The sequence below is a fragment of the Indicator indicator genome, chromosome 13 (assembly GCF_027791375.1).
Source record: "Indicator indicator isolate 239-I01 chromosome 13, UM_Iind_1.1, whole genome shotgun sequence".
Taxonomy (NCBI): domain Eukaryota; kingdom Metazoa; phylum Chordata; class Aves; order Piciformes; family Indicatoridae; genus Indicator; species Indicator indicator.
Window position 1 is genome coordinate 4427104 of NC_072022.1, and position 25701 is coordinate 4452804.

Genomic DNA, 25701 nt, shown 5'->3' on the forward strand with positions numbered 1-25701 from the left:
TGAACAAACATGCTCCTTTTAATAACATTCACTCCCTTCACAACACAACTAGATTCATGTGCCCGCTTTTGCAGAAGTAAAGTTTGGACTCTGATTCACCCCTGACTTAGGCATTGTGCTGTTGTTTTACTCAGGCAATATGGGAGCAAAACTTCCCCATGAGAAAGATCTCTAATTTTCTTTACTCAAGCAGAGGAGCAGCGGTCTACACGGAAAGCAGGTGCTGAACTGAAAGTATGGAGTATCGCCATGGTTCTACTGCTATATCTCATTGCAGCATGGTTTGTGTTTCTGTTGTTTATGGAAATTCAGCCCCACCACATAAAGAGAGCAGAGAACAAGGAGGAAGCACACCCAGGTGTTGCTACAAGGTCACATTTTTTCTGTGAGGACCAATTCCAGTGAATACGTTCTACCAAACTGTACTCTTCTACATATTACCAAGGTAAATAATCTTGGAAGGTCTAAAGGAGTGTTCTGTGCAGCCATACCTGGACTGATGTGCTCAGAAATGTAAGTTTGTCAGCACTGACCTCAGTAAGGGTAATCTGCAAGTAATAAATTTTGCCTAAAAAGCAACCCAGGCTCCAGATGCAATTTTGATTTTAAAATAAACAATATGAATCATCTAAGGCAACTGTCAAGAATAACTATTGCACTGACACTAGCAGCTCTGCAATTGACTAAGGTCTACAGTCTGATATCATGCCCTTACTACAGCAAAGACATTGAGGTGCTGCGGCGTGTCCAGGAAAAAGCAATGAAGCTATTGAAGAGCCTAGAGAACAAGTCTTATGAGGAGCATCTGAGGGAACTGAGATTGTTCAGACTGGAGAAAAAGAGGCTCAGGAAAGATCTGCTCTCTACAGTTCCCTGAAAGGAGGATGCAGTGATGTGGGGGTCAGTCTATTCTCCCTAGTAGCAAGTGATAGGATGAGAGCTGCACCAAAATGGGTTCAGATTGGATAGCAGAAGAAACTTCTTCACTGAAAAGGTTATCAAACACTGGAATAGGCTACCCAGGGATGTGGTTGAATCTCAATCCCTGGAGGTACTTAAAAGATGCACAGATGTGGTGCTGAGTGACACAGTTTAGCACCAGACTTGATAGTTAGATAATGGTTGGACTCTTTTCCATGCTTCTGTGATTTTAGGCAGTCAATGATGTATAACATTTTTATAAGTCAAGGAGCAGCAGAAATATCACTGGAGAGTGGCCACAATAATATTATCACTGTCCACGTCCAGCAAAAGAAATACCCTGCTAGGGTTTTGTGAGTATGGGTGTTTGCTTTAAATAGCCTGCATATGATCTCACTCTGATCTCCTCAATCCTTACAGAAAATCCCAGTGAGCATTATCGGGGTTTAACCTACAAAAAAAAGACAAAGAAATGGGAATAAACTCAGCATTTCTACGTGTTCTAATTCACTCTGATTTTTAAAACTGAAAAAAAGCTAACAGAAATTCAGTAGGTTACCTGAGTTCTACTAGAACAGAGTACAGTTAGTGTGACCTGGACAGTTTTACTAGCTGATGGATGAAATTACTATCCCATCAGCTAAATTAATTTTTCACATATTTTACAGCTCACTTAAAGCTTTTTGACTATGCAATGAAAAGCAGAAAAGTAGATGTGGTTAAACCTTTATGGATGGCTAATGTTTGTGATCTCAGTCCTTGTAATTATTTCAGTGGGTGAGGTCACTGCCACCTCATGGCATTTAAATGATAATTTCTTCTTGCCATAATTTGTTTCACTCTAGTACATTGAAATATCCAAATATCCAGTAGAAAGCGTTCATTATGTTAACCAAAATAATAATAGAAAGGTTAAATGAACTATTACACTGAAATTTAACTGAAGCTACAGTTATCCGACTTGTTAACACATTAAAAAAAAAAAAAAACACATGAATGAGTCAGAGAAAGGTTTTCAGAATGTCCACATAGCTTTTCCACCTTGTGCTGACCATCATCATTAACCACTAGTAGACAACCACATCAGCTGTTGTAGCACGTTAAAAGGCCAGGCTATGCTGTGACTGCAAAAATGAAGATCTTTTTCCCAGGGCCTCAGCATTAGCTTTCCCTGTGATAATTCAAGATGACAAAGTGATCCATACATGCTGTAATACCAGATAGGGGTTGAGTACTTGAAATGGGCCCACAAACCTAATGTAGACTGGTAAATCTTCCTCAAAATTATGTTACCTGATGAATAGACAGAATCATTGAATCACAGGATTATTAAGGCTGGAATAGATTTCTGAGATCAAGTCCAGCCTATGACCTAACACCACCACATTGACTAGACTATGTCACTAAGTACCACATCCAATCTTTCCATAAACACCTCCAGGGACAGCAACTCCACCACCTCCCTGAGCAGTTTATTCCCACTGGACTGATCCACTATCACTGGCTAGAAAGGAAGTTACAACACTGGGCTGATTAAAGTTCCCATAGTTGTTTCTTCTTAGAGAAGCTGCCTTCCTCTAAAAAAGAATCTGCTCCTAAGACGTGTTAGTCCGTGTTACCTGCAGAACCCCAAATGATATTGTACAGGCACGTATAAGTAAATGATCGTGCAGAAAAGGTTATAGTTCAAATGAGACATTGAGCAGAACGCTGAAAGCAAGTGAGAGTGATGGGAGCAGAAAGAAGACACATCAATAACGGGTAAAGGAACTAGGCTGAGGTTTGGACCGTGTCTCACTGTACTTCCTTTAGGCCCTACTTATTCTTCCTACAGATCCCTCATCATTAGAGCAGAGATAGTCTCTGATTACTACAGCCCCACAGCTGCAGTGAATTAGACCCAACAAAAAAAGCAACATCCATGTGAAACGGACACAAGCAAGAGCTGCACTTACAGCTCACAGGTTGTTCACAGGCAGTCACTTGTATGCAGTTCTTCTGTGGGAGGGAAGCAGAGCATGAGCGTGCCTATCCAAACTTTGAGGCTTCAGCAGCATCTGCAGTGCAAAGTGGCCCAAAAAGATGACTGCTCAGTGCCTGTGACCTCTGCAGTTATCCCAAAGCTAGATTTTCAGTTTGGCTCACTCTCATAAAGGCCCAATGAAAATGTGGCAAGCAAGTGGTTAAGAGCACTCAACTTCAGACCAAAATCCCCAGCTCTACCCCATCTGAATCAGAGCTTTCTCCAAAGTTATAAGGTTTACTGGATTGTTTCTTTCAGGACTTGACAGTACATTAGGGAAGTTACAAGACCAAGTAAGGGGAGAAGAAGAAAGGAAAGCAGAATAACACCTGTCTCTGCAGCTGGTCCACACACAGACCTTTAATGTGCTGCCTGCTGGGAAATGGGCATGGTCTCATGTTACAGTGAGCCTTCAGCAAAGGATGGAGCTTGCAGAAAGGAATCCTGCAACCAGAAGATGTGAGGCTTGGGCTTCAGCCAAGAACAATGGAGAGCAGCATTAAATGAAAAGTTCCATAAGTCCAAATGCATTCAATCACCGAACAACATAAAGTGTTTTTAAAAAGAAATTTAAATTATGGCTGCAGAGCTACCAGTTGTTTCTAATTTTGAAGAACAATCACTATTTTACCCTTAACTACCACCAAATGCTTCCCAGTGACCACAGTCACCCATAAACATACTCAATATCTTCCTTTAGGAAGAATAATCCAAGCTTGATAAAAGCTGATATGCTACTCTGAAAATTGCTTTAGTGCTTGAAGCAGAATTTCATCTTTCATAGACTAAATTTATCCTAGTAAGTGGCACCAGGTTTGCTTGAGGTTACATCCTTAGAAGCTCATTGACTGCAATTGAAAAGTCATTGAAAAAGAGTGATACCAAAAAGGTTAGTAGAGAAATATACATAATGCCATTACAATAGACACTCAGGGCTATAATCTTAAGAACAGCAAAGAAAAGTTGTGGAAGAATGCAGCAGAATAAAGTAAAAAATAAAAGTTGGGCTGAAAATGATACAGCAGTGAAACTTGCATAGTTCTGCCTCTGAAATCAAACAGTGGAACTGTGAGGAGAGGACTGCAGAATAGCCAAGTGAAATGATCAAAGCAGAACACAACCAAGGAATGAAATCATGTATTAGAAGCTAAAATGCCCTTTTTTTATGGTCTCAGTAATACTAACTGCAGGAGGAACACACAGATGCGCAAGGGGCACAGCAGTACTGACCAGCATTTTCAGCAGTGACCTCTAAGTTTGGTTCCAAGAATTATTTTTTTTCTGAGAGATCTCTCCCTCATTTGTTAGGGAATGAGAGGATAGGAACCTTCCCTGATGAGAAAGTTGAGAAGTTAACTATTGGAACGACAATTTCACAGTTTCAGGAACTTGACCTGACATCAAAGATTTAAGAAAGAGTTAATTTTTAAAATCTTGTGGTATCTGAAAGGACATTTATTGGATGAGGCAGAGTTTGATGTGCTAGAGCTTGAAGAGTTAGTACATATTTTAAGATCATCCACAAACACATTTATCCCAGCCCATTCAAAGGACGGTAGGGTTCACACTAACAAGGAGATTTGGGGGTTTTGATTTTTTACTTTATGGCAGACCATAATGATCCTTGGGAAAAAAAAAAAAAACAAACAAAACAAACAACCATAAACTGTATTTCAGCCCTTAGTTTTCAGGCTCATTGCTAGAGATTTAATGACCTATGATTCCTTTAATCTCTAATTTTATGATTCTATTAAACGATAAATCAAGATTTCTTCTAGACACACAAGACAGGAGAAAATCACCAAAATACTGGAAAAGGATCGAGATTTTCAGTCAGTGTAAAGCTCCCTAATTGGCTGGCATGTTTTTTCTGCACTTACTACAGTGAATACTGCCATCTGTTTCTTACTTCAGAAGAAATAGTCAAACGATAAGGAAGCTAACAGGGAACGAAGCCTTATCATGCATATAGAGTATTTTAAAAGCATAGCATCCCTCAGCTCCCTGTGGAAAGAATATCTGCAGTCTTGACATGATAATTACTGTGAGAAAATTGTGACAGTCAAATATTCCATTTGTGATAATAGCGCATGAACTGATGAGCTCATTTGGACTTCAGGTTTTCCACTACTTGTAGTAGATTTTATGTCAGGGTGATGCTTTGTGAGAGCTTGGCTGGGTACTGTCCAGCCACTGAATACCAGCGTACTAAAGATACTGGAAAGTTTGCCAATGTAAAACATCGTCTTTAATAGCCCAAGTGGAAACAACAAGAGAAAGAACATGGAAAAAAAAAGACACAGAGAATTTCAGGGTAAAGAAAAACCACGTAAGACAGAGAATATACATTCCCTCCTACCAGACATCTACTGTATCATTACCAGCGTCATAACAACAACTGACCAGATACGCACCACACTGGCTTTTTCCCTAATTGTTAAGCATCATAATGAAGTGTTGATATTATAGCACTTCAGCATTTAATTCTATCAATTGCTGCTTAACCAAAGACAGCAAAATTATTGATGCTTCACAAACCACTAGCATCAGTCCCCTTGTCTGTACGTTAATGTTGATGTTCATGTCCTGAGTCCTTGCAGACTATTCAGTGGAACACCGCCCATTGTGGATGCACTGTGAAGGCAGAACCCTGTGCCAACCTGTACAAGAACAGCCACAATCTGAAAAGCCATGGAAAGGAAATTATAGCACACAGTATGTGCAATAAACCAACAAAGTAGATACTACAGTCCAGAAGTGACAATTACAGGAGAAGATTTCACTCACATGGAGTCTGTTATTTATCTTTTCACCCTATCAGTGTAATGGAGAGTAGCAAGATTCATAGCTTTTCTCCATCCTATTCCTTCCCCAACCCAAACTTGGATTTGAACAGGCTTGTATGAGACTAGAAGAAATAAGACTTCTTGCTTTCTGCATCTCATAGAAAGAAATAATCGCTCCCCTTGCTACAGGGAACATAAATAATTTGCAAACAAAATAGTTTTCTATCATTCCAGTTTTTTGTTTCACAAAAGACTTCATTAATTCACCTCTGTGATGTCCTTTTTCTTCACATGTCAATGGCAATGCCATAGTATTTCACGGTTTTACAACTGTCCATACAACAGAAGCATAAGAGACCCAGGCCAGGGCTGAGACAGAGCTACCAGCTTTCAATTCTATCTGCAGCAGCATAAAAAACCAGGTAATTTTAGAATTTAGGATTCCAATCACAGTGTTGTGATAACAGTTGGACTCTATGATCTTGGAGACCTTTTCTGGCCTTTATACTTCTATGATTCTGTGTACTACATAAGGCTGATCTGTCAGAGGAACTGTGTACTAGGATGCCTAATACAAATAGTGCTTAACCTAAATTAAAAACAAACAAACAACAACAGCAACAAAAATCCACAACCAGTAACACACACACACAAAAACCCACAACCAATAGCACACACACACAAAAACCCTCCCCCCCACCCCAGAACTTGGATGAAAATATCCTTTGTTTCTAAGTGTGTCATCAGTCTCCTGCCAAAAGAGAGCTCTTAGCATCTCCTATCATCAATAGGCAAAACTCAAGCTGGGCAGAGCTGCCAAACTCCACTTGTCACAAATGTCTACTGTGCTACCAGAACTTTTTTTTGATAAAGGAATTGGAAAACAGCCTATTTATGATTGATAATAAACAAGAAGAGCTGGAGGGTATTTAACATGCAATGGATATGTGCCACAGAACACTGTGCCCACTGCGTGACAGACATCAAGGAAACTAGTTGGACATACACTCTACAATTTCTCTTGTAAAGGAAGAAATGTCATTTAAGGTAATGTGTACAACTGGTCAGATCTGTGCTGACAAACACATTTGCTGACAACTTCAGCCCTTTTTCCAATTACCAGCAGTTTGCACACAGACTACTGGTGTGTTTGTTATTTTAACTGTAAAACAGACAATTGAAGTGCCCAAGCCAAAGCCCCAAACTCTCATCAATTTCCCTGGGCCAGGGGAAAAGGCTGTAGATGAACAAACTTTACCCAAAGAATCTGTAGAATATTCACTCAGACTCTTTCCCATTTCTTATTTGTGCTGTGTAATTGGTCATTCACACCGTAGAGATAATTTGTTTGCTTCCAAACCAAGTATATGAAATCTTTTAATTAACAGTTTAATAGCAAATCATTTTTACACGAGTGAATAACAATATTCACAAGACTAAAACACTGTGAACACCAGCCATCACCCAGGCTGTTAGGGCAGTACAAACACCCACAAGTGGTTAATACCAAAAGGTTACAGTAAATCTGAGATGTTCAGAGCCCACAGCAATGTTTGCAAGTGCAGCTTCAGTCCAGTCAGGAACCCAGTGCAGGGATCATTCATCTGAAGCAGAGGTAGTCTCAGAAGAGACTGCACTGCAAGATGATACACTGGATGGTGCAATCACCAATTAATCTGTCTTTCCCATGACTAAAGAGGAAAGCAAACCCTGGGATTAAGCATGTGAGTGCTTCATTTTTCAGGACCTGAAACTATACTGTCTGCTTCTGCACAAGAAAGTGGTTGCTTTAATAATTCATCCCTACTCTCTAGTCTGTTATGGTTAACAATAGCAATAACATATCTGTTCCAAAGTACTCCACAAAAAATCCTGCAGAGGATTTACCATTTAATAGTAAGATTATGATACATTTACCTTTACTGAATAACATCTTCTTTTCTTAATTCAACTAGCTCTTAATAGATTTGTGTGAGGACTCATGGGACATGCCAACTACAGAAGGATATCATAATCTGATCCTTAGCTTCTCTTACATGTCTGAAGCTGTATGGATCCTACTTACCCCTCTCCTTTGAACATACCAGATAGATTCTCCTGGATATTCAGGCATTACTTTACAATATTCCCTACCTCTCCATCTATTAAACAGTGTTTAAACTAGATGCTCATCAAGCAAGCTGTCATGGAGCAAGAGATTTTCTTTAATGAAGCACTGTACAGAACAAGTTAAACCACGCTACGTGTGCTGCAGCATTACCACCTATCAACACTACACATACATAGACATTTTGGGCTACCTCATTTTTTCTCTGAAATTCCTTCTTCTGAAATATTCTTAATGCAGATTAGATACTCTGTTTATTTAAATGCTGTCTTGCAATGAACTCCCTTTCCATAAACATCCTCTCAAAAACATTTTAATGATCAAAAATTTGTGAACAATTAGTTGAAGACCTGAGAAAACACAAGACACCTTGTGTCAAGTCACAAAGTCAAGTCCATGTCTGATCCCCTTTTCCAAGTGTTAAATTCTAACAATTGCTACAAGAGCCATACAATAGGCCCATTCATCTGTTTAACATAATAAATAAGCTTGAGCTATAAATGTGCTATTTGAGTTACATTAATTTCCTCCTTCTTGATACTGTCTTGATACCAGCAAGTAATGAGAGTGAAAAAAACACACTGGTTTGAGTGTTCCATGTGACACAAACATTTTCATAAACTACCCCTAAAGCTCTAGGAAAAGGGAACTGGCAAATCACACAGAGTGTGATGAGCTGTGCCAAGAATGTGATTTTGGACTATTTCCATTGCGGTTTGCACTTCAGAGTAATTTGTATGATTTGGAAAGCCAGCAATACAACTCTGTGTAGGGAGGGGTTATTCAAGGTAACCTCTGTGTGCAAAGGATGGGGTATTTTTATAGCCATGGACCAAAAATGAGGTCACATGATACAGCTACCTAGACCTGAGAACGAAGACAGAGAATCCACTGTATGTAGTTTCTCACATTATCTTGCACTGTACAGAGATGTATTTTACTGTTTTTAAAACACATTGCTTTTAATCTGCCAGTGGCATGATGAGCAAAGCCTAATAAAGTGTCCCTTTTAGCAGGAATGCTAATTTTTTGTATTCTTTAAGGCTAGTGTTCCCATTGAATTCCTCAAGAAATGAAGCAGAAGCATAAAGGTGTAATATCAGGAACTTTGTGTATATATTGGATTTTAATGCATTCCTCACTCGTGACAGCCCAGCCTGTTTGTGTACTGCTGGATTTTCTCTGTGCTAAATCTTGAGCTAATTTCTAGAAAATTTCCAGAAACCTTTAATCTGGCGGAAGTTACAAGTTGTGGTTTGTACCTAAACACAGCAACTCTGGGCTTCACACAGTACACACAGACAGGACAGGCCACCATTTAACATATTTGGATATGAAGATTATTTTCTCTAGCACACTGAAGATGAGAAGCGTCAAAGTCCCTAAAGATATTTGAAATCAGCCACTAATGAAAGTTTCACAGTGGGACCTTTTAAATACTTAAGTCCAGACCCTTATCTGTAGTGAAGTTTCAGTGAAGGGAGTGAAAAACGTCTGATTTACATCAATGAAAGATTGGACCTTTAATTATAAGATCAAGATAATACTGACATGAAATTCTCACTCTAATCTTCACTGCTTGCAAAGACTAAAACACTTCCAAGATTTCTACAAGACCAATGTAACATCAGTTCTGAAAATCATCTGCACTCACAGGATGATCTAGAGAAATATTCATAGAATTAAGGTCTTGAGACATCTTGATACCCTCAGCTGGAAGCCATGTGGACAAAAATCTAATAACAAGATGTTAGAAATTCTGTAGTAAATGAAAATTAAAGGAATAATTAAACAGACAAACAAAAAATCATTGGCACTTTATAAACAAGAGATGGCATTTTTTTTCCCTTCCTATTTTAAAAACATTGATCTACAAGTTTTGATTGCTGTTTCCAACCATCTTTCCATTTACTGACTTGATCTAATTGGAACTTCAAGCACCTTCTAGCTCTTTCCTATTTATAAACTCTCGGTTTTCTTTCATACCTTATAGTGGCTCTCCAAGATTGTCTCTTCTTTTTCTGAACTTCACCTGACAAGAACTAAGTGGGTTCTGGTCTGGATGAGAATGTGTAGTTCTGGTGACAGGACACTTTCATTATCAGATGCTCACTAATACATCTGAAAGGTTGTATGGATAGAAGGCTAAGTTTTACACAGGGTAAGTTAAACTCTACTGGAGGTAGAAGGACTTATGTTGCTTCTGGGAATACTCAATGCAATTGTCATTGCCTTCTCTAGGTGAAGATTTTACCATGCACTTGATCTGGATCGCTTAACTGGTACTTACAACTGTAGAGTTTCCTCTGGAAGACAATCTTAGTTTCCTCTTAGATTAATTATTGAAATTTCAATTCATAGTGAAAGAAAGTGTCCATTTAACACAGAATTCAGCCAACAAAACTTTTCTGCCAGTAGAGTGTTATCCAAAGCAAGTAAAAAAGCCATCCTGACAGCCAGTCAGGCCATAGCATGGGCTGCTACAGGCACAGCAGCCTCCTTTATCCCTCTTGCCACGCTGTAATGCCACACGGTCAGGACTCAGCACAGGAAACAGACCAAAGCCCTTGTAATCCTTTTAGAAGTCTCTTGATATGATCCAAGATAAGGGAAAATGAGATTTGTGGATAATCTCAGCTCATCTTTGCTCCAAATGCCCACAGAAAAAGATGACTGTAATCTGCCCCACCTCACGCACGCACAAGTCTCTTTGTCTTTTGTTCTTTTCTGGAATCATGCATCTCTTGCAAGCAGAAGTACAGTGGTGGTTTCAAAACCACTGGGCTTTTTACAAGTGCATTTGTACAAAGAAATCCATTTTTTCCCTCTGACTGCTCCCCCATTGATGGGCTGAGCCAAGTTGTTCTAATAGACCAGAAAAATCACAATTCTGTTGTGATTAGAATCCTTTGGTACGTCAGGACACAAGACCATATCTGCAGTTTGGCTCTTCACCCTCAAGGTTTACACCAGAGGTTATTGTGAGCCTTTAATTTCCAAAGCTGTCACAGGAGCAACCAGAAAATAAACCAAAACACCCAGAAATAGGTAAGATCTTATAAGCCATGAAGCAATGCAGCATTAAGAGGAAGCGATGCTGCCTTCTCTTCACGTTTTTGTTTTCCCCTGGAATCAATAAATAACTATGAGAAAAAGCACAGACCTGAGCAGAAGAGGCGATTCAATACTCAAGCTCTGATCTTCAGCATGTTCCCTGAAAGTTCTGTTTTTTTAAGGCAAGCTTCTCTGTTCTTACATAACCTTCAACAGTTTGCTGCAGTAGGCTAAGTGAGGGAACAAGATTAACAGATATGAGATATTTTTACTGCTTCACCCAAAGATTCACAGAATTTTCTGGGAATGTTAACACTTGTTCACAACAATGTGTGACTCTTCATGTTACTCTCAGTGCTAGGAGAGAGTCCTACACAAATGATTTGTACTGAACAGTTTTACGTAATTGCTTAACATGCTTCTTCAAACTAATAAATGCATTAAATTGTTTTTTGATAGGAGCCAAAGTGCTGTTATTAAATATCTCTGCAAAATAACAGCGTTGTCAAAGTGGAAGTCATCAAGCTGCTATTCCCACTGACTGTGGAGGTGTTACCATGAACTTAAGCAACGATAAAGGCTTTCTGAGTTAACTTACAGGAAATATATTTGTGTCAATTAGCACAGATTATACGATCGAGAAACAAGATCTGTGAACCATAATGAATACGGTCAATATCTGCCCTGAAATATGACATTGATTTATCTAAATGCAATATCTAGGTTTCATTTGCTGCATCTCTTCCTGCTTCCCTCTCTTTACTAAACATTTATTGAAAACAAAGCTAGTGTAAACAGAGTATGTACCATATTTTTAAATGAAATTCCATTACAACACTCTTACTACTCACTGTTCTAATACAATCTGCTGTCTGCACAACCATGAGAAGCCACTGGTGATAATGTTCCCAGCAAGTCCTCCAAACAGTCACTGACGAACTCACTGGAGGCCTGCTACAGATGTGAAAATCAGCAGCATTTTGCCTGCATCATAGAGCTCCACCAAAGCAGAAGCTTATGTGTGACAGCACCTTGACAGTTGGATGGATCTCCAGTTCTGCTAGCATGCTGGGACGAAGACCTCTTTCCTCTCTACAACAGCTGTAACAAAGCCCCTTGGATACAGAAAATCCCTACAGAGAACTTCTCTTATAGAAGAAAACCAGTGAACAGTCTGAACCATTGACTATGATGGGCTAGGAGTTAGAGGATGAATAACATTCCCATAGGCAGCTGAATTTGGAGTAAAAAAGACAAGACCACCACAACACTGGACAGGAAGAAATCTGCTTCAGAGTCAGGACCCATACTGTAAATCATAAATCCACATGAGTCCAGGATTTCCTTAGGGTTCTGCTTTTCTCAAAGCACACTACTGTATTTTTTATCCTGCTATTACTCATAACATTCAGAGTGTCTTCCTTCAAGCACACATTTTGAGGTAAGGGTCTGATTCACATCAGCACTTCACAGGACCTCATTGGGGGAATAGATTTAGGCACACAACAAAAGGCATATCCCTAACCATCAAAAAACGGAACATTTTAACTATAAAGCAAGCTGCATCTGCATATACAACTAACAAAATCTTATTATACCAAGTCCTCATTTCAAAACACAGCAGATAACACAGTATTAAGTGAATTTACCAACAAATCTGAGTGTAACCATTCTCATGCAAAGGAAACAGATCAAACCAACTTCTACATGCTCAGCCTACTAAAACACATCACCGGATATTTGAAACCAAATCAAGAATTTGTTGCTGTCAAGAAACAAGACATGCAACCATTGGAACCAAATTGGTCACTGGTGAACAGTATTAAATAACAGTATTGAATAATTTCTTGCTATTTGCCCCAGAAATCCCTGCACACACACACACACCCCTGTGAAATCCTGGTGTATCTATTATCCCCTTCTGGTGTTCTTCAAGGAGCATTAGGCAAATTAACACCAAAAACGACAGTCCCAGATCCCTTACATTGTTACTGGAAGAGTACAGTGATACATGATTTTAAAACTAAATTAAACTCAAGTTTCCCTACCCTTTTCACTTTATTCTCTTACTGTCAGAATTTCCAGATTTAGATCAAGAGGTTATTTTACAGAGGAGAGAAAAACAGGAAAGAAAAGGAAGAAGTATACCATGTCAGGGAAATTAGATATTTATCTTTCCTCAGCCAAAACAAAAGATATTTTTCCCTTTCAGTACTTTGTAAGAGTCTCTACCAGTTCTGTCCTAGTCTCAGCATACACCGAGTTTCCATTAGCATTAACAACTGATACGTGCTCACATCAAACCAAGAACACATTTCACTTTGCCAAGCTTACAACTGGACAAGAGATTGACATGATGAAACCTTGGAAAGGCTTGGGGAGAAGCAGAGCAGCACTTAACAAGTCTATAAAGGATGGTAAGGAATATTTAGCATACCAGAAAAGATTTCACACCAGTGGTAGAAGGCCTAATCATGCAAATGGATAAAAGACAGCTACAAAGTCTTTATATAACAACACAAGGAGTAAATAGCAAAAATTGTGTATAATATTCAAATACTGTATTAAAAAGCAAGCAGCTGAAAACAGCCCAGAGAGCTTTTAAATATTTACATGATAATTTATCCTTATGAAGGATGCTGGGGAATGAAGATTTTGCAATTATCAGACAAAACCAATGGTCAGAATTGCATAGAATTTTCAGCCTTCAACTCATGTTCTGTATAACTTCAATCCAGTCATTAACATTTCCAATGTTGTGTCCTGTGTTGCAGCAGTAGTTCTCTTACACATATATCAACATACAGTTAGATACACTACCACCTGCAAAAATATTTAGGTCTATGGAAAGATGAATAAATAGAGATACTGATGAGCAGCAAACAATTATAAGAACAAATCTCAAACCCACTAGATGTCCCTCCCTATCTCCCTTGGGTTTTGCTAGAAACATCAGTCTGTTTTTAATGTCACAGAGGAACACAGAAATTGTCTGCTTGGATTTGACAGCCATGTCTCTTCTAACCAAAACAATCAGGAAACGCACTTAAGAAAACTCTTCTTGCCTTGCTAAAATACATACCCATACTGAACAACTTCCTTCAGCAAAGGAAGTTATGATGGCTGCCTAGTGATGTGCACAACTTCCATCTCAGAGATGGGCTACAATGTCAGCCCTATGCCGCAGACCAGAATCCCACTGGAACACCAGTGTGACTCTCCTTCAGCTTTGCAAAAAGTTTCCACAGTTCCTTCTGTAAGAGCCCTGCCATTTGTAGCTCTGAGTGCAGAGGCATGGGTGATGAAATTTCATCCTCTAGACCAGCCTGAATGCCAGGATAGAATTTGTCATATACAATATTGCCAGCTGACCAAATGCACAACATCCCTGAGTGCTCTGACTTTACACTGGGATATCTGGAGTCATAAGAATAGGCTAGATGGGGTGTTCTGATGGACTGATATCTGGTCCTAAGAAACAAAATCCAGGTTCTGAATCTAGGGGACAGTTTCACAATTAAGTTCAGAGGACAGGCAGAGCCTTCACTTCTCTTTCTCTTCTACATGCTACAGGTCTGTTGCTATGTCTGAAAAAAACCTTGAAAACTAATACATATCAAACTTTTATATACATACACCCGCAGATTTCTTTGTAGTCACTCAACGTATCTTTTCAAGGCTGTTGTGCAACTTTCCAGTCTTCTCTGGAATGAGAGTCACAGAATAAGCTGTTAGCTGGGACTTTATTTGGAAATCAGAGATTTCCCAGTTATCTAAGAAGAGCTTACCTGTGGTGCTGCTTGGCCATGGAGACGGGGTCTCCAAAAACCAAACAGAATTCAGGGCATCCAGTCCATATTACACCTTCCTGTTCAAAAAGTCAAGCCCCAGAATGCTCTTTTCCCCAGATGTTTTTTTTTTTCACACGCCTTCCTTGGCATCACAGTTATACCTGAGAGTTTCCCCTCTAGAACCAATGCAAAGTAAAATTCCTGTTGAATTTCACAACCATTTCCTGCCAAGCTGGGCACAGCTTTGAGATCTCATTACTCATCTTCTAACTACGTATATGAGAAACTGTGTCATATTGAGAGCCTCTGTGCACACTGGCCACCACAGATGGAAGAGGTAGCAAAAACAGCGTCACAGTTTATTCCTGTGTGCATAGACTTGTCACGCCAACCCAAACTCCATGCAGTGCACCGAACAGAGACGAATCGTGTGCAGGTGCATCCGTGAGGCCGCAGACTGCGGAGCAGACGTTGCTGCTGCTGCCTTGGGGCCGACTGTGTTTATGCAGAACTCCCCATGGAAATCAAGGTAGCAGCAGTTAATTGCTGTGCGTATTTTACAGGAAGCTGGGAGAATTCTTCAAGGGGTAACATATGGTGCAGTTTGCTGCAACATGGTACCAATACTGTCCCAGATCTCACTGCAGCGTCAGGCACATGTGTGTTCAGAAATGAGGACAGTGATCGATGGGAGATTGGATCTGACATAACAGGAGATAGACTTTTTTTTTCTTTTCAGGCATGCCTGTTCCCCAAAGATAATCTATAAACCTCCTCAGAGTCAAAACCTCCAGTTGTCTTCTGTTTTAGTCACCACATTCCTAGGATTCTTCTCATTTAAAAAAAAAAAATTAAAAATCACATTTTATGAGCAAGTTAAAGGTAATGAAATCTTCAGAACTTTCTGGAGACCTTATTTGCATCTGCACTGCATCACAGGTTCATGGCTTATATTCACTTACTTATTACCATTACATTATCCCCTAGATATACTGACTATAACAAAACTTAGAGTCCTAAACCTTAGTTAATTGACATCAAGCATATCATGAATAGGATGATTCAGGAAATTCTGTTGCTTAATAATGAGACTCATATTTCAGTGCCTATGGACAGGAGGGATACTTTTCATCATATTGGATCCCTACATGTCACTGGCCATGAGGGTTTTGGTTTGTTGGTCATTTTTCTTTTGGGTTATTTTTTGTGCTTCCTTCTTCAAAATCTATACATAGCTCAGAACTCTCTTTGGCTTAGTGCACACTAAGAAAAATACAAAAGAAATTCAATGGGAAAAAAAATTCTCATAGCCTTTAAGACTTATTTTTCAGGTGTACCCATTCAGATGCATTGTTCCAGGGTAAAACTACTTTGCAACACGGATAGAATGAGAAATAGAACAGTCATTTGCAGAATTGTAATTCACCTATGAGGATGATCCTATTAATCAGCTTTCATATTGTTCCCAGTGACCTTTTTATTCCTGGCACCCTACTTCTGGTTTTAAATCTTGCTTCCTGCATCACTGAATAGGAAGAAAATAAGTTAGTTTGGAACAGGCCATGACCCCAAGTACATGAGAGACACATGCTGACTAATGTTGATTAATTCCCTCTGAATCATGTTAACACTACCCTCCAGACCCCATCACTCCAGCTCACAGTAACATATGCAGTGACTGCAATCACAAGTTAATAAAAATACTGGAGTGCAAAGCCAGGACTTTTGTAATAGTCTTTCTGAAAACAAAACCCACATCTGTAGGCTGCATTTTCCATTAAGCATACTTCACCTTCCATAGTGCCATAAAGGCATTTCCTGGTGGTCATGTCAACAACACTGCAGATTATTCCTATGAATATGAACTTTGGCCAAAGTCCTGAAAACCTAAATATAACCTTGGTAAGGCAGAGCTAATACACCATAAAATGTTTTAAATTAATCACATCTCTCTGAAGTTTTGCATCTGTTGGTCTCATTTGCATGGATGTGACTCCCTGAAGAGTGTTTCTGAAACAAATGAGCTTGGGATAAATAAAAACTAATGTTTTTAAAAGTTCTTCTGATGGCATAGAAAAAATGCTTAGAATTGCATTAGTTGCCTTATCTTGGTTGTCTTGATGCTTAAAATATTCCTGCACAGGCCCTGTGATTTGTTTTTCTCCAGACATTGTGCAAGAAACTGAGTTGGTGATTTCCTTCCCTAAAATTTGACATCCAAAAATGTACTTCTGAACTACAATGCAGCCATAATAGTGTGTCAGGGTGGATCTGAAGGGCTAGAACTGATAACAGAAATCCATGTCTCCATATCATTCATTACCTTTCAAGTCCTAGTCCAAAATTCAGTCCAGATTGCTACATGGTCCTTAAATTGTGCACATATAAAAACCGAGGTGCCACAGTATCAGACAACACAAAACCCCCCCATGCACTGATGAGGATACAACTGCTCCTTACAGAGTTGATGTACATAACTGTAGACATTTCTCTTTTGCTATGATCCACAGACTAATGATTCGCCCTCGAGTGCTAACTTCACTCCTTTCAGATAATTTATAAGGAAATAGTGATGCCATTTAAATAACCATTTTCTGCCACTGGAAGAGGCCATACCTCCTTTATTCAAAACATTCTTTCTGTCTGTGACTTGAATTCAGCTAAGGAGAGAGAAATCCACAATTGCTACTGCACACCAGTGCTCAGACCAGCAGGTTTTGAGTGAAGATGGACAGAGGCACATGCACCAAAACAGCCCATACAATGAAAATGGATCTCAGTGCCAGGGAAAATCATGGAGCAGATTGTCTTGGGGGCAATCACTGCATACCTGAAGGATAGCCAAGGAATCAGGCCCAGCCAACATGGATTTAGGAAGGGCAGGTCCTGCCTCACCAACCTGATCTCCTTCTATGATCAGGTGACCAGCCTGGTGGACGTGGGAAAGGCTGTGGATGTAGTCTACCTGGACTTCAGCAGGGCCTTTGACACTGTCCCCCACAGCAAACTCCTGGCCAAGCTGTCAGCCTGTGGCTTGGACAGCAGCACTCTGCACTGGGTTAGGAACTGGCTGGAGGGCCGAGCCCAGAGGGTGGTGGTGAATGGTGCCACATCCAGCTGGCAGCCTGTCACTAGTGGTGTCCCCCAGGGATCAGTGCTGGGCCCCATCCTGTTCAATATCTTTATTGATGATCTGGATGAGGGGATTGAGTCCATCATCAGTAAATTTGCAGATGACACCAAGCTGGGAGCAGGTGTTGATCTGTTAGAAGGTAGAAGGGCTCTGCAGAGGGACCTTGACAGGCTGGACAGATGGGCAGAGTCCAACAGGATGGCATTCAACAAATTCAAGTGCTGGGTGCTGCACTTTGGTCACAACAACCCCATGCAGAGCTACAGGCTGGGGTCAGAGTGGCTGGAGAGCAGCCAGGCAGAAAGGGACCTGGGGGTACTGGTTGACAGCAGCTGAACATGAGCCAGCAGTGTGCCCAGGTGGCCAAGAGAGCCAATGGCATCCTGGCCTGCATCAGGCATAGTGTGGCCAGCAGGAGCAGGGAGGTCATTGTACCCCTGTACACAGCACTGGTTAGGCCACACCTTGAGTACTGTGTCCAGTTCTGGGCCCCTCAGTTTAGGAAAGATGTTGAATTGCTGGAGCATGTCCAGAGAAGGGCAACGAGGCTGGGGAGAGGCCTTGAGCACGAGCCCTAAGAGGAGAGGCTGAGGGAGCTGGGACTGTTTAGCCTGGAGAAGAGGAGGCTCAGGGGAGACCTCATTGCTGTCTACAACTACCTGAAGGGAGGTTGTAGCCAGGAGGGGTTTGGTCTCTTCTCCCAGGCAACCAGCACCAGAACAAGAGGACACAGTCTCAAGCTGCGCCAGGGGAGGTTTAGGCTGGAGGTGAGGAGAAAGTTCTTCACAGAGAGAGTGGTTGGCCATTGGAATGTGCTGCCCAGGGAGGTGGTGGAGTCACCATCCCTGGAGGTGTTCAAGAGGGGATTGGACGTGGCACTTGGTGCCATGGTTTAGATAGGCATGAGGTGTAGGGTGACAGGTTGGACTCGATGATCCTTGAGGTCTCTTCCAACCTTCTTGATTCTTGATTCTTGATTCTTGAGTGGATAAAGGAAACTCAGGATTCCTGAGCTGGGCTTAAGCGGCTCTGAGCAAGAAAAATGGAAATCATCTAAAATATTATTAGAGGCAAGAAAATCTCAGAAAGAATTATTATTTCTATTAACAAGAGATCTTGATGATCCCAGGATTATCAAAGATCTTCCTCATAATCCCATCAGTGTTAGACAGCAAAAGCACATGAATCCCAAACCAATATCTACTGCATATCATCATTTCCATACTTCAGGACGACTGGGGTTAAACACCTGCATGTCACTGAAGTAACAGATCTGCCAAATCAGCTGGAGATCCCATTGGATTTACTGTGAATTGACGCTACTGCTTACGCCTGAAAGTCAGATCACTTGGTGTCACGTTACAGGTAGGATCCCAATGCCTGCCTGCCTGGTATTGCTCAATCCCTCAAATTAACTGTGCAGATTTCAAAACATTGCTCATCAGGCTTCTCATCAGGTTCAGTCTTATTCCGACTGAGTCTTTTGATAAATTGCTCAGAATCAATTAAGTCTACAATCCTGAACCAGTGATGATACATGGGATCTTTCTAATCCTGTCATTTGATACAGAAACCTCTTACACAAACAAGGAACACTATCACATACTGCTGAGCATGGCTATGCATCTCTTGTTGCTCCTTGCTGTTGAGCTTCTTAAACCTCAAAAGGCTTGACCAGTTCAGAAACATGTACAAACCAGTCATACAGATTCATACAGGAACCTGTAAGGGGAAAATGTCTTTTCATTGGAGCTGTTTTCCCATTTCTTCTCCTTTCTTTCACTTCTCCACATCCTCAAGAGTGACATTCAAAAATCAATACACACATATATGTGTTCATAGATATATGTTTGTATATTCATGAATATACTTCTCTACCCAAATATATACAGTCATATGTGAACAAGAATGTATATATGAACCATAAAATAATACCACCAGAATGAGCATAATTCTGACCCATTACACCTAAAAAAACACAGGAAAGCCCTTCTGATAGCAGTTATGGTATGATATTTTTACAGGTAACATCTTTCCAAAAACCAAAGGGATGCTCTACCAGTGGTAATTTCATTACAGAGCAGGCATATTCCAGTGAAATGAGAGCTATTTTAAAGTGTCATAAAAAACAAGCATCACATCCAAACCGAAAAAAAAGCACCACCTTGTAGAAAAGAGATACATAAAAATTTAGAACACAAAAAGACTTTTGAAAAATAAAATCTCATACAGGCTGGATGTAACTCCCAAATCCTTAACTCTCTGCTTTCAGTTGCCTGTGCTATTCTCTTAAGCTTTTGGACCTGGCTTACTATCACCTGTGTCTCAGCCCCGTTTCTGAACCAGGGAGGGAACACAAGGCTGCTCCATGTCCTGTAGCCAGCAGCCAGGGTACTCTGCTACCAAGGAAATCACAGATTTAGCCATGAATCCTTGGAAAAAATTGAAAGTCAATCTGTTCAGGAACACAAGTTCAAAAAACGGCATGAGACCCCCTATTTCTTTTTGTGAAACAAAGCTTTGTTTTTAGTAAAAGCATTTAAATCATTGGGAAGCCATAATTTTTAAACAGCTGTTGATCAGCACAAAGCACACAGGTTCATACAACCCTGTGTAATAGGCAAGATGTGAACATAAGCACAGAAGTATTTTCAGCTTATGTTAAAACACAGGGTTCTAAGCCAGGGTCTGTTTTCACAGGCACCTCATATTCCTTTTTTTAAATCTCCCAGCTGTGAAAAGGCAGCAAGTAAACACAAATAAAAGGTGTGTCGGTGTGAGCTGAAATTCCCCCCACCAACAAGTAACCAGGCTAGCCCAGTCTGGAAGCAAATGAAGGCTGTATTTACAAGCAGAGTCTAAAATCTACGATGAAATGCAATGAATATGTACAAATATACAAAATTCACAACATTTACAAATATATACAATCAACAGAAAAGCACAACCAATCTCCCTTTGCTTCCCCCCAAAGGGGACCCTCCCAAAGGGGCCTCTCTCTCCCAGGAGCTTCCCCCCAGACCCCCCTGGACAGAAAGCAGAGTTTGTTAAGCAGAAAGTTGTTAACTTAGCTGCCAAGGTCAGTACGCGTTATCTTCAGCCAGAAGAGAAGAAGAAACAGCAGCCAGACAGCCCAGCAACTGCCCCCACTGCCGAACGCACAATGTGCAGAGTGCTCACTTTGTTTTGGGTAATAGTTCTTAAACATTTCTATCTATCCAATGGAAGTGTTTAGAACAATCAATATTTTGCTTTCTTACACTCTTTCACTTTCTCTGTTTTGAACTTTGCAAGGAAAAAATTAAAAAGACAGTTTCAAACCATCACACCTTGATAGATAAATATATTTTCTGCAGCCTGTGTGATGTAAAGAGATGTGGGTGCAAGTGTGTGCCCTGGTACCTGTCTGCATGTGACTGGATCTATGGGAAAGATGGAAGCATTTGGCATCAGTTAAGCTAACCACCTTCATTTCAGTGTACACATGCCAAGGAGTGGCAGGTACAACGCAACAGACACAGGGCTAAAGCTCAGTAACAAATCCAGGCTGGCTAAGCTGAGCAGTACCATCTGGTTTAGCTGTGTACATCAGCCAGGTGCAGTCAAACCCCAGCTGATGCTACCACATCTGTAAGTCTCAATAGGAATTTCCTGGTGCCCATTAATCCACCCAATCACTCTCCAAGCCACATCCCTGTTTCTTTGACATGGGGCAGTGGTAATCACACTGCTTGGGCCAGCAGACAGGTTGGGACACAGAGAGACTTTTATGTAGCTGGTCACATCTACACAGCCAGCTATAGGGCACAACCTCCTAACTGGTGGCAACTGAAAAGTTCCTGTGGACTCAAGCAAACCTTTCACCTGCACCTATATGGCTGCCATAATCAGGTGGTGGTTTTCTCACCAGACTTTGATTTTGACATAAAGCACAACACAAAATCAAAAGACTTCTTTCTACAGTCCTCCACCACATTCTGTTTACTGCAAAGCTTGCATATCCATGTCATGCATCAAGAACATGAACACGTGTACGTGGTCACTTTGGCAAGGGTACCAGATACACACAAAATCCTAAAAAACTGAAGTTAGACACCTAAACCTGTTAGCACCAAGCTAAACATTAAAGATGAGTGTGACAAAAGGCAAGCCCAGCACACTGGAGGCTGCTATTGTGCCTCCCGCTCAGCCCATCCTGATTTCAGCAAGAATCACAGGCATTCCCAACAACACAGGATCTGAAGTTACACCTGCATTCTGTCCAGAAACCCGCCTGCAGCATGCTAATGACTTCACCATCAGATTTTTTCATTTTAATCAGCTCTACATCCTATCAGTGCTTTCCGTTTGCCTTTAATCATTGTCTTTTATTGCTACCTTCATAATAAGGGGAAGTTTTGATTGCTGACACAGTCCACAGCAGCTGCTATGGGCTTTGCACATCAATGTAAACAGCTTTTAGTTGTTCATTATTTATGGGGTAAATTTCACCCAAAGTGACACAAAGCTCTTCTAGATTTTGCTTGTCAGCATGTTACAGGTTTGAGTGTCACAAGCATCCACCATCCAGAAGAGGTTATTAAAAATATATCAATAGCAGTCCCTGAATACATGCAATGTTAAACAGCATATTGAAGCCTTTTCTTTCTTTTTTGAGAATGTATCACTTATTTTAATTACAAAGGGCGTGAGGCAAATCTGCCACATGCAAATGCCATCATAAAACTCTCATAGGTAACAGTGGAAGGGAAGGATTCATCTGAGGGGACTGCTGTGATTATTTTGACTAATAGCATAGTGAAAAAAAAAAGTTTACATACAAGCTCAATTTAGCAATTTTTTCACACTGTAAAATGGAACACAGAATAAACCAGTTCAGCTTTTTGTTTCAAATGATTTTTCTTAAAATATTTAAAAAGGGCAAAGCAATAAGAAGATGGAATGAAATATTTAGTTGCATGATAAATTAAATTTTTTGAGTCAACTCAAAACATTTCCAGGCCATACACCAAAGAGAAATACCCAGTAATCCCATAACACTCATGAATAATACTGAAAAAGGTATGAGTTATAAATACAAATACATTTGTAAAACATGACACCATGCTATTGGGAATCCATTACCTTGATTTACAGATTGTAAACCCACACTGGTGATCCATCCAGATCTCAGTCTGGCTCAAGTTTAATGCCACTTTCCATGGAAGTATTTGAAGAGCTTATTATAGCATAACACAGAAAGGAAAGAGCCATGCCTGAGACCCAGAAAATAACTTTTAGAGCAAAATAAGTCTCATGGTTTATTGTAGCCTAAAGGACAACTCTGCCTGACTCTGATGGCCTGGATAACTTTACTCTGATATGGTAGTGAAGAATGTGCCTATCACCAGCTAGTCATTAAGCAGAACACGCTTAATATTTAGCCTCAGAAGCTTTCACTAAACCCACAAAAGCTGTAACCATGGAGAGGTAGGAAATAGCCTCAAATCCACTCAAAATCCAGCTGCTGCTTCTGCTCTTCAATACAAGGAGGTGAAAAAAACCCGAGAATCTTAGAGAGAAAGCACTAAGGTGTCACTAGTGCCAGGAAGGCACTGGAGCAAGACAGGGATTGAGTGGACTTACGGGTTAGAGCACAGACAGCTGGCAACATAAGTACAAGAGGAAACATCTCCTCGAGCCTTTGGAAGGGACACTGTTTCACAATATTGAAGAAGTAAGCTTCTGCCAACACAGAGCCAGGAAAAAAACATACAGAAGAGCCCTATTTCAAGAACACCCAGTAACAAATTACAGTTACAAATAGGCAAATGTTTCCAGGAAAGCCAGCCTCCCTTCATGTGAAAGCATTGATGGCAAGATAGAAGGTTCTGTGAGGGTAACACATGGTAAAAAGAAAGAGCTTAATGCAAAGAAAATACTGTTAGGAAGCAAGTGGGTTATCTAGGGAGAGCAGTCTGGACTCCACTGTAATAAGCTGTGATGCACTAGTGTGAAGTTGCTGTTAGAACAGCTCCAGACCCACGCAACACTGATTGCTTTAAAAAGTATGGAAAAGAAACTCCTTTAAATATAAAAACTGTAAAGAAATGCTGTGGGTATGTTTCAAGAGCATCATACATCACAGGAGGAAATGCAGACTTAAAAGACAAATCTGTGAATAAAATTTCACCTTAGCACCACAACAAAAATTATTCTGTGAGGGCTAAATCCTGCTTGGGTGTTCCCAAGCCAACCACCCCCCTTCCCAAGGAGAGCCTAAATCCTTCCCTCTGATTCAGATCATAGCACAGAATAGAATTACTGCCACTCCAGTTTGTCCCTGTAGAGGCATAAGGTGAGCAAGGGTTTCACCTGCAGAATACTTTCAGTTCTATCTCCTGCTTATCTAGACCTACCCCAACGCTCCTACAAAACTGGTCTGATACTTGGTTTCACTATGGCCTGTAGGAGGTAGTAGAGGCTCCCCATTTCATGTCTTCCCAAGCCACATCCAATGCAGTTGCACTGGTTCCACCTTGCTGGAACCCACAGCCATTTTGTTGGAGGGTGGGAGGAAGTCATTCCGAAATGTAAAAACTCTCCTGTGAAGTACTGTAATGCACACACCACCACCCCTGGTGCCATTGGGTGGGTGTTAAAGACTTTTGTAAGAAAGTCTGTGCCTTAACATACCAATCTCATTTCAGCCCTGAACAGCTTGTTAGAGATAAGAAACTCAAAATTCTAATGGTTTGGTCTTGCTGTGAGACAAGTCAATTCCATAAAAGCTCTGCCTGCCTGGGAATGAAGAGACCAAGAAAAACAAATACCATAGGTAGCCTGGAAACTGAAGAGCCTCCAGGGAGCTGCTGAGGTGGAGTGTCATCTGACAACACAGCAGGAGAGCTCAGGGGCTGTAAACATGTACCAAGAAAGTTGGGAAATCAGCTGAATTCTAGGCACCCATGGAGAGCATGAAGTAATGGGACCCTCAGAAGGTTATCTAGCTAGGAATGGCAAAACAGCAGCACAACAGAGCTATGGCAACAGAGCCCAAGGGTGCAAGCTGGGGGCTCACCAGGAATGTTACCCTGTAAGGACACTTCACATAGGCCAACTGGGAAGCAGCTTCGTCCAAAATTAATTACTGCATACAGAAGGCTGGAATCACTCTGCAGGTCCTGCCAGTGAAACTCAGGCTTACAGCTTCACTCCCATCTCTTAGGGCATGCGCATGCTGCATATTTGGCCTAAAGCCGAGCTCAGGGGCTTTGGCTTGGAGTGTCCTGACTGATTGCTGTTAGAGTTCAAATTAGCACACAACCAGCATGACTCCCTACTGAGAGGAGGCAATGGAGAGGTGGGAGGCAGTAAGGAAAAACTAAACCCACTTAGCTGGATTTGGAGTCCAAGTCCCTGAGTGTTCCTCCTCAGATCCAGTGTAAGGCCAGCATGGGTTAGCCTGAAGCCCTGTAGCTCATGACAGCAGAGGGAGGGATTCCCTTCCATCAGGTAGAGCAGAGGCACACTGAGATGCTGGACTGCATCAACTCTCTGCTGCTACTTTCTTCCTCCAATGCAAACGTCTGTGTTGACATTGCATCAAAGCAGAGCACACCTCATGTCCAGGAAGGTTGGATCTTGGCTTCTCAAAAGAGAAACCTCACTGTCCCTGATGAGGTTGAGGGCAATGGCACTATTTATTTAAAAGTGCAGAGGGTTGGTAAATGGCCACATAAACACTGCTTCAGGCCCAAGGCAAACACAGAACTACAAACCTGGCCCAAGTGGGTCCCCATTCACCATTTGTTTTATTCTGCCAAAAAAAGCAGAAGAGCAATCAAAGAAGAATGGACTGACAGTGGAAAAGCATCACAAGACAAAGGGATATGTCTACAACACAC